The sequence below is a fragment of the Salvelinus sp. IW2-2015 genome, linkage group LG6.1 (assembly GCF_002910315.2).
Source record: "Salvelinus sp. IW2-2015 linkage group LG6.1, ASM291031v2, whole genome shotgun sequence".
NCBI classification, from domain to species: Eukaryota; Metazoa; Chordata; class Actinopteri; order Salmoniformes; family Salmonidae; genus Salvelinus; species Salvelinus sp. IW2-2015.
The window spans coordinates 14,990,566-15,000,630 of record NC_036845.1 but is presented as its reverse complement, the minus strand read 5'-3'; the positions used below and the strand labels follow the sequence as shown (position 1 = coordinate 15,000,630).

The 10,065-nt window shown below is 44.1% G+C and overlaps 1 pseudogene; it reads right to left on the bottom strand.

The window, feature by feature from the left end:
* Positions 1-2,716, bottom strand: part of LOC111965175 (myelin-associated glycoprotein-like) — a 14,753-nt pseudogene extending 12,037 nt beyond the window's left edge.
* Between the last annotated feature and the right edge of the window lie 7,349 nt (positions 2,717-10,065).

Sequence of the window (10,065 nt, the reverse complement as noted above, 5' to 3'; positions counted from 1 at the left end):
AAGCCAAAGAACACCATCCCAACTGTGAAGCACGGGGGTGGCAGCATCATGTTGTGGGGGTGCTTTCCTGCAGGAGGGACTGGTACACTTCACAAAATAGATGGCATCATGGAAAATGATGTGGATATATTGAAGCAACATCTCAAGACATCAGTCAGGAAGTTAAAGCTTGGTCGCAAACGGGGCTTCCAAATGGACAATGACCCCAAGCATACTTCCAAAGTTGTGACAAAATGGCTTAAGGACAACAAAGTCAAGGTATTGGAATGGCCATCACAAAGCCCTGACCTCAATCCTGTAGAAAATGTGTGGGCAGAACTGAAAAAGCGTGTGCGAGCAATGAGGACTACAACCAGACTCAGTTGCACGAGCTCTGTTAGGAGGAATGGGCCAAAATTCACCCAACTTATTGTGGGAAGCTTGTGGAAGGCTACCCTAAATGTTTGATCAAAGTTAAACAATTTAAAGGCAATGCTACCAAATACTAATTGAGTGTATGTAAACTTCTGACCCACTGGGAATGTGATGAAAGAAATAAAAGCTGAAATAAATCATTCTCTCTGCTTTTATTCTGACATTTCACATTCTTAAAATAAAGTGGTGATCCTAACTGACCTAAGACAGGGAATGTTTACTAGGATTAAATGTCAGGAATTGTGAAAGACTGAGTTTAAATGCATTTGGCTAAGGTGTATGTAAACTTCTGACTTCAACTGTATGTAAACTTCCGACTTCAACTGTATCTAGATTACTTTGTTTCTAGTATTACATTTGTAGTCTTGAAATTAATTTCCCCAGTCTGAGTTATTGTGGTATAATCGAGTAGTTGATTGTGGAGTTATTGTGGTGTAATCGAGTAGGGAATGAGAAACATAAGAGTTTTACCTTTGATGATTAGCAACACTGGCAGAAGCAGCTCCAAACACCACATGGTGTCTATTTAACCCTGAACCGGAGACCTCTGCAACAGACATCAGACCTCAATTACACAGCCACAACTTCACCCTTTACCATTCTGTTCTGGACCAATGGAGCCCAATGCTATGTGATATATATTGAATATGCCAATATAGTGGCATATAACTGATGTCAGTAGTGGTGACATATAAATGCAATGGTTAAATGATACATTTTTTTTTACATATTCTAATTAGCCTATGTTGCTTTTATCTCAGGTAACAATGACAAAAGTCAATATGATTGTGTGTAAAAAGACAGTAGACATTACTGACTATTACCTTGAATTGCTCAATGGGCGAAAAGTAGCCAAGACAGAAAATGTCTGATTCCTCAGCTTGGTGGTCGCAGTAGTAGTCGTAGTAATGTTCACTAGAGGGCGCCCAATCACACCCAGACACCTCAACAGCCCTCTCCCTTATCTTCTCTGTAAAAAAAAAAAAAAAAAAACACACACAACAATTGACATGAGCATCAGGCGATGACATCAGCCCTGCTGCTTGAGACGGACTCTTCAGGTTCTTCACAGGCACTGGCACATAGACATGGTGACGCACACTCTCTCTTTCTCTCTCGCGTTCTCACTCAGAAGGCACCTGTTCGGGCGACGTAGTGTGAGTGCTAGTAGAGTCACTCATTAAGGCTATTTATATGTAAGTCCCAGGTCTTTGACAGACAGTCACTGTTGGGCCCTGATCAGAACCATGACTCACTACCCTAGTCCCTAGGCCACTATCCACTACATCACATCATGGCGTCAACCATCATCATTTGGTCCGTTGGTTGTTTGGACCATTTAGTCTGTATCTACCAGTCTGTGTCTCCCCCTGTATGTCATCCATGATGCTATGGAGGCAACGACTTGTCTTTAGCCTCCCTCCGAGCAGCCGGTGGCTGCAGATGGTGGGCCTAAGAGTGGATTGTGTTGGAGAGCTCCATGATTAACACATCACTACGTCCCCAGACAGTCTATTAGGCTGATAAGCTGTGTTCCTACGGAAAATAAGGGCAAATTCTGTTGGTTTTCATGCAGTTTGGCAACAACAGGGAGAGGGTATTCTGGCTGAGGACACAAACATCCCGTTCTCAAACAAGCGATTGTACGCACACAAACAGCATGCTCCTGCGTATTTCCAAACTGTTTCATAACACCACACACACACACACACACAACACACACCACACACACACACACACACACACCACACACACACACACACACACACACACACACACACACACACACACACACACACACACACACACACACACACACACACACACACACACACACATTTCAAATCCAAAGAAAAATGTACGGTCCACATACAGATCACTTTATAAGTTGACTTGGACCCCTTTAAACCAAACCATGAGGCTCTAGTTATGGCAATCATAGCCAATGCCATTAAAACATTTCTAAAACATTGCGTCAAGCTGTACCATCTTCATTAGACAAAACCCCAAGAGAGGGACTGTGTCTGAGCTGAGAGTCAACACATCAGCCATGTCAGGAGGAACAGAAATAGCCCGGAGAGCAGGGCACTGACACCACCAGCAACAACAACGAGAGCCATTGATTGGCAGACAAACGGCCAGCACAGAGACCAGCACAGACCACTTGCCTCATACCAGCTTCAGCACCAGGCTCCGGCTCCCTCTCGGTTCCTTCCCTCGGTTCTACGTTCTCCCGAGCGTGTGTTCCCTTGTGGTCTCCACAAGGTTGAAAAATCCTGTCTGTCGGTTCTATGGATTCTAGGACAGGGGACGAGGAGAGAAAGAGGGACAGAGGCAGAGAGAGAGAGAGAGAGAGAGAGAGATAGAAAGAGGGGAAGAGAGACTGTGTGAGCTGCAGGCTGTGGTGAATGTGTGTGGTGGGTAGTTTTGAATATGAATTCAAACATTTCTCTGCCTTTTCCTAGGCCCACTCCACGCATTCCTCTCCTCTATCGCCCTCTCTGCTATTGCCTGTCTCTCTGTCTCAGACCATGGACCAGGCTTTTGACTCTCACAACCAGGTCAAATTAACCCTGCTAGCATTAGATAACTTCCCTGCTAGGACCTACTGTATCCACAAAGAGCCAGTGACCTCAGGGTGAATGTAAGTTGAGTCATAATATCACTATGACTAGTGAGTATGACTAGATAAGTATGGCTGGGTTTAGACCCATACAGATGAGAATATTCTCAATTTCTAAACAGTTCCATTGGAATCATACATCCCCACAGTTAGAGGCTTTAGTTATTGTACGGTGCCCACGTTCACTACCGTTTGCAACCAAAATGAGTAAATATTTTAAAAACTAAGCCAAAAGATGCAAACCTGGGATTATGATCTAGAAACGAACAACAATGGTTCTTATTTTATTACAAAAAAATAAGAATTTTGGTGTTGTAACATTTTTGGAGCATTCCCTTGGACTCACCACACACCAAATATCTTCCTACATAAGGTATGTTTGTGGATGTGGGATGACAATGTGGTCCAGCAAGCAACTAGAAGGACCCCCTACTTTACATATCAACGCAACAAAGAATACTTCTATTGCAAGGCGGAACGGTTATGACAGTTTAAGTGGCGCGAGTCACTGTCTCCATGAGCCATTAAGCTATAGGCCAAATGATGACATCCACCAAGCCATGGATGGTTTCAAGGGAATCCCTACACAAACACACTTGAGGATGGGCTGAGTAGGCCTGGGTGGGGGAAGGTTGGTAGAGTCAGAGTGAATACCTCATTCACAGACTGGAGGCTGTACAAACGAATGTGCAGCATGCCACAGCCCCCTACACACGAGGCACACGGCGTGCCAACACACTTCTCACTGTGGTCGTAACCGCGACACAACAGCTATGTGACCTTCCTCCCCGCCTCTCTCCTTCCCCCATCCCCTCATCCTCCTCCACGCACTGTCGTTCCGTTGGGACAAAGCAGTGTTTCCCTGCGCCATGGTCATTGTGTGTGTGTGTGTGCCTGTGCGTGTGTATGTACGTGTCCACTTGGGGGAGATTTCCTCCTAAGTCATGTCAAACATTTACAGAGCTGAGAGTATACAGTCGCGGCCAAAAGTTTTGAGAATGACACAAATATTAATTTCCACAAAGTTTGCTGCTTCAGTGTCTTTAGATATTTTTGTCAGATGTTACTATGGAATACTGAAGTATAATTACAAGCATTTCATAAGTGTCAAAGGTTTTTATTGACAATTACATGAAGTTGATGCAAAGAGTCAATATTTGCAGTGTTGACCCTTCTTTTTCAAGACCTCTGCAATCCGCCCTGGCATGCTGTCAATTAACTTCTGGGCCGCATCCTGACTGATGGCAGCCCATTCTTGCATAATCATTGCTTGGAGTTTGTCAGAATTTGTGGGGTTTTGTTTGTCCACCCGCCTCTTGAGGATTGACCACAAGTTCTCAATGGGATTAAGGTCTGGGGAGTTTCCTGGCCATGGACCCAAAATATCGATGTTTTGTTATCCGAGCCACTTAGTTATCACTTTTGCCTTATGGCAAGGTGCTCCATCATGCTGGAAAAGGCATTGTTCGTCACCAACCTGTTCCTGGATGGTTGGGAGAAGTTGCTCTCGGAGGATTTGTTGGTACCATTCTTTATTCATGGCTGTGTTCTTAGGCAAAATTGTGAGTGAGCCCACTCCCTTGGCTGAGAAGTAACCCCACACATGAATGGTGTCAGGGTGCTTTACTGTTGGCATGACGGTGGCGCTCACCTTGTATTCTCCGGACAAGCTTTTTTCCGGATGCCCCAAACAATCGGAAAGGGGATTCATCAGAGAAAATGACTTTACCCCAGTCCTCAGCAGTCCAATCCCTGTACCTTTTGCAGAATATCAGTCTGTCCCTGATGTTTTTCCTGGAGAGAAGTGGCTTCTTTGCTGCCCTTCTTGACACCAGGCCATCCTCCAAAAGTCTTCGCCTCACTGTGCGTGCAGATGCACTCACACCTGCCTGCTGCCATTCCTGAGCAAGCTCTGTACTGGTGGTGCCCCGATCCGGCAGCTGAATCAACTTTGCGCTTGCTGGACTTTCTTGGGCGCCCTGAAGCCTTCTTCACAACAATTGAACCGCTCTCCTTGAAGTTCTTGATGATCCGATAAAAGGTTGATTTAGGTGCAATCTTACTTGCAGCAATATCCTTGCCTGTGAAGCCCTTATTGTGCAAAGCAATGATGACGGCACGTGTTTCCTTGCAGGTAACCATGGTTGACAGAGGAATAACAATGATTCTAAGCACCACCCTCCTTTTGAAGCTTCCAGTCTGTTATTCGAACTCAACCAGCATGACAGAGTGATCTCCATTCTTGTCCTCGTCAACACACACACCTGTGTTAACGAGAGAATCACTGACATGATGTCAGCTGGTCCTTTGGTGGCAGGGCTGAAATGCAGTGGAAATATTTTTTGGGGATTCAGTTTATTTGCATGGCAAAGAGGAACTTTGAAATTAATTGCAATTCATCTGAATACTCTTCATAATATTCTGGAGTATATGCAAATTGCCATCATACAAAATGAGGTAGCAGACTGTGAAAATTAATATTTTTGTCATACTCAAAACTTTGGCCACGACTGTATGCATGCTCATCTGCTAATCTGACCACTATCGCATTGTCATTGTTAGCAATGTTGGCACAGCAACAAACTGCTATACTTCAGTTAATGGTATTGAGACAAAAATAACACGTTGATGAAATATTTTTATAAAGTTGTTTCTTACTCATGATTGTTGGTTTCTGTGTGTTATACAGTAATAACAACATTACACTGCTACAGGTCACAGTTCTGTATTGTGATAAATACTGTAGGTGAAATGTACACACTAAGGTCATCCACACTAAATGACCTTAGTGTGGACCTTCACTCTTGAAACATTCACATTGTAAAAATGACTGCAACACAAATTCCCCTTTAGGAGTCTCTGGGAGAATTTCAATTGGTTTTGCTCGCCTCCTGCACCCTCTCCCCTGTCCAGGGAATCTGGAAACAAATGCGCTTGTATGAAATGACACTCCCCTTCTCCACTTGCGCGTCATCAGGCAAATTACATTTCTAGGGGTGGAATCCCCAAATAAATGTGTAAAGTGATAAAAAACAAATGTAGCTAGTTGTGCAAGACATTTTAAAGGTAAAAGGATAAGGGGTGTATCGTTTTTAAATGTGTGCATGCTTTTCTCCTTTGAGAAAACAACAGCTGATTCAAAGGAGGTGTGGCGGACGTTAAAACCCTTCCGTGCTAGCCGCCGTTGGGACGCTCTTGTGCGTCCTCTGCTGAAGTAGATAATCGAGGAGAGGACACTTCTCATTCGCCAACTAACGAATTGACGCTCTCCTCCACCACTTATCGGTTTCCAGGTCACGGAGGAGAGGAGGACGGAGGAGTCGAGGAGAGGGCGTACTTTTTATCAATTGAGAATCTCCCTAGGCATACACTCCACCACTCTTCCTGTTCTTCATAGTGTTTCACATAGCCTGTGGGGGCTGTATTATCCCAGCGCCAACACAGTAGTTAATAGGCAGAATAATCACAGGCATCTTTATCCCTATAATTTCATTCTAACAATTATTCTTCAAAGGGAAAATCATAGTGCACACTGCATATGGCCTAGTGTAGGCTATGTTCATGACGTCTAGTGCAACAATGAGACGATCGACACAGAATCAGTAAGGCCTAAACAGGCCATGACACCTTGACATATTACCATGACTCATATTCCATACTCCAAATGATCAACCAATAACAAATGGCCCCACTGTCCTCAAGAGAAGGAGCCAGCTCAGCCAAGATCATTTTGTATTCTTAATATCATATACTGTATGTATGTGAAGCTCGCTGGTGGCTCATATGAATAAAGGAAACACTGTACGCGGAACACTGCCCATTGTGAGGCAGAAACTGGAGGAATTTTCCGGAACAGGCCAGCTCACAGCTTGCGTTGCTGTTCGCCTGTGACGCGCACTGGTCCACAAGCTCTGGTCCCCACTAAAATACTCCAAGGAGCAGATGGTCTTAAAGCACACCCGGCTCCCCCTCCCATACACACAGCACTCGTAGCTGCCTGTGAGAAGCCCACCCCTCCACCATCACTCCACATGACACAGTCTGTGTGAGGTAGAGTACTGCTTATAAGGCCACAACTACAAACTGTAAAATGATGACAAAATGTAGGTGTGACATGTACAGTGCCTGTACAGTATCTATGTGTGCATGCACAGTACCAGTCAAAAGTTTGGACACACCGACTAATTCTAGGTTTTTACTATTTTTACTATTTTCTACATTGTAAAATAATAGTGACGACATCAAAACTATGAAATAACACATATGGAATCATGTAGTAACCAAAAAAGTGTTAAACAAATCAAAATCTATTTTATATTTGAGAATCTTCAAAGTAGCAACCCTTTGCCTTGATGACAGCTTTGCACATTCTTGGCATTCTCTCAACCAGCTTCATGAGATAGTCTCCTGGAATGCATTTCAATTAACAGGTGTGCCTTGTAAAAAGTTAATTTGTGGAATTTCTTTCCTTCTTAATGCGTTTGAGCCAATCAGTTGTGTTGTGACAAGGTAGGGGTGGTATACAGAAGATAGCCCTATTTGGTAAAAGACCAAGTCCATATTATGGCAAGAACAGCTCAAACAAGCAAATAGAAACGACAGTCCATCATTACTTTAAGACATAAAGGTCAGTCAATCCGGAACATTTCAAGAACTTTGAACGTTTCTTCAAGTGCTGTCGCAAAAACCATCAAAAGCTATGATGAAACTGGCTATCATGAGGACCGCCACAGGAAAGGAAGACCCAGAGTTACATCTGCTGCAGAGGATACGTTCATTAGAGTTACCAGCCTCAGAAATTGCAGCCCAAATAAATGCTTGACAGAGTTCAAGTAACAGACACATCTCAACTTCAACTGTTCAGAGGAGACTGTGTGAATCAGTCGACCTTCATGGTCGAATTGTTGCAAAGAAACCACTACTAAAGGTTTGGTTTCAACCACCGTGTCTTTGTGAGACGCAGAGTAGGTGAACGGCTGATCGCCGCATGTGTGGTTTCACCCATGAAGCATGGAGGAGGAGGTGTGATGGTGCTTTGCTGGTGACACAGTATGTGATTTATTTAGAATTCAAGGCACACTTTTTATTTTACCTTTATTTAACTAGGCAAGTCAGTTAAGAACAAATTCTTATTTTCAATGATGGCCTAGGAACACTGCCCCTTGTTCAGGGGCAGAACGACAGATTTGTACCTTGTCAGCTCAGGGATTTGAACTTGCAACCTTTCGGTTACTAGTCCAACACTCTAACCACTAGGCTACCCTGCCGGCCCACTAACCAGCATGGCTACGACATCATTCTGCAGCAATACTCCATCCCATCTGGTTTGCGCTTAGTGGGACTATCATTGTTTTTTCAACAGGACAATGACACAAAACAACCTCCAGGCTGTGTAAGGGCTATTTGACCAAGGAGAGTGATGGAGTGTTGCATCAGATGACCTGGCCTCCACAATCATCCGACCTCAACCCACTTGAGATGGTTTGGGATGAGTTGGACTGCGGAGTGAAGGAAAAGCAGCCAACAAGTGCTCAGCATATGTGGGAACTCCTTCAAGACTGTTGAAAAAACATTCCTCGTGAAGCTGGTTGAGAGAATGCCAAGATTGTGCAAAGCTGTCATCAAGGCAAAGGGTGGCTACTTTGAAGAATCTCAAATATAAAATATTTGTAACCACTTTTTTGGTTACTACATGATTCCATATGTTATTTCATAGTTTTGATGTCTTCACTTATATTCTACAATGTAGAAAATAGAGAAAAACCCTTGAATGAGTAGGTGTGTCCAAACTTTTGACTGGTACTATATGTGTGCTTACGGCCCAGTACATCACTGGGGCCAAGTTTCCCAGGACCTCTATACCAGGCGGTGTCAGAGGAAGGCCCTAAAAATTGTCAAAGACTCCAACCATCCTACTCGTAGACTGTTCTCTCTGCTACCGCACAGCAAGTGGTACCGGAGCGCCAAGTACGGTCCAAGAGGCATCTAAACAGCTTCTACCCCCATAAGACTACTGAACATCTAATTAAATGGCTACCCAGACTATTTGCACTGCCCCCCCCCCCACCCACCCACTCTTTTTACGTTGCTGCTACTCTCTGTTATTATCTAAGCATGGTCACATTAATAACTGTACCTACATGTATATATTACCTAAATTACCTCGACTAACCGGTGCCCCCACACATTGACTCTGTACCGGTACCCCCTGTATATAGCCTCGCTATTGTTATTTTACTGCTGCTCATAATTATTTGTTACTATTATTTCTTACATTTTAAGGAATTTTTCATAAAACTGCATTGTTAGTTAAGGGCTTGTAAGTAAGCATTTCACTGTAAGGTTGTATTCGGCGCATTTGACAAATAACATTTGATTTGATTTGCATGTGGGGGTTGTATTTTCTGAGTGCATTTGTGTGTGTGTGTGTGTGTGTGTGTGTGTGCACCTGCATGCATTCAAGAGTGCATTTCTGTGTGTGTTTACTAATGTGTGTATCCTCTACCTGGCAGCCGTGTGTCTCTGGACCAGTATCCAGTAAAGTGCTGCCAAATGCAGTCCCAGCACAGTGGGCAGATGGTGAGCCACAGGCCTCCTCGCTCATTAGAGTGCTCTCTCTTCCGCCCTGCCCAGTAGGGGGCGACAAACAGAGCAGTCACCTGCATAGCCCCACAGGCAGGAGGCCAAGACCTACTGCGGAAAGATATGTATAGCCATTTTCAATTCTCCCCCAAACCTTCCCCATGTCCGAATCCCTAGCCTTCGCATAACCTTCCCACACTGGTATTATTTCCTTTTGTACAACATATAGACTGAAGGAGTGTGTCAGTTAATACCATGTTCCTCACTCCTATAAAGTATTTTTTCGCATCAGTGGTCACGCAGAGCCAAAGAAAGGACACATGGACCTTATGGCACAATAAGCTCAAAACAGTCCGTCCGGATTTAGAATCTTCATCTGCTGTTGTATCTGCTTTCAGAATTCTAAGTAATTGTGGTGAGACACTGGCAAAAGCTCTGGTAAATGT